Below are 682 nucleotides of genomic sequence, written 5' to 3' on the forward strand. Positions count from 1 at the left end.
GAGGATTTGGCTTTTTATTTGGCTAGAATATTTCTATGCTACTTTTTACCTTAACTCCTCTTCATTTTGGATGCAAATTTATTTGTAATTAATACAATTACAGATTCAGATTATTAAAACAAAATGAAAATCAAGTCATTAATTATGACAGATTAAACTAGCCAGCAGTGTGTTAAGAAGTTGAAATTGGCCCCTCTTTACCAGAAATATCACAAGCATAAAATGGAAATACAATACAAATGGAGTGCTTAAAAACGTACGTTAGAATAGTACTCGTGTAAATGTATTTATATTACACAAGTGGCACAATAAATACACAGTGCCAATTCGGTATTACCTATAACTAAATCGTATTGTGCTCAGGGAACCTGAGGATGAGGTAGAAAAGGAAAACTAGTTGGCCCGTACGGGGATCGAACCCGCGACCTTGGCGTTATTAGCACCACGCTCTAACCAACTGAGCTAACCGGCCATAGGTAGTACGAGCAAATACATTCATTTTTTAATATAAAATCAGTGTCAGTGTTTTCGCTATGATTGATTTGGTAGTTTAAGAGCGCGGATGACTCAACTTAAAATCAAACTTAAATAATTAATCAATCAATTAATAAATCAAAAAATATATTAGCCATAACACTCAATAATAACACGACTTAAGTTAACTATATCGTAATAAAAAAAA

The 682-nt window shown here is 32.8% G+C and overlaps 1 non-coding gene across 1 annotated transcript; it reads right to left on the reverse strand.

The window, feature by feature from the left end:
* Positions 1-398: 398 nt before the first annotated feature.
* On the reverse strand, positions 399-472 carry trnai-aau (transfer RNA isoleucine (anticodon AAU)). Its single transcript has one exon. It is a non-coding gene; the product is annotated as a tRNA-Ile (tRNA).
* Positions 473-682: the final 210 nt, after the last annotated feature.

The sequence above is a fragment of the Seriola lalandi genome, unplaced genomic scaffold (genome assembly GCF_002814215.2).
Source record: "Seriola lalandi dorsalis isolate HSWRI2012SDOR001 ecotype SW California unplaced genomic scaffold, Sedor1 jcf7180001982847, whole genome shotgun sequence".
Taxonomy (NCBI): domain Eukaryota; kingdom Metazoa; phylum Chordata; class Actinopteri; order Carangiformes; family Carangidae; genus Seriola; species Seriola lalandi.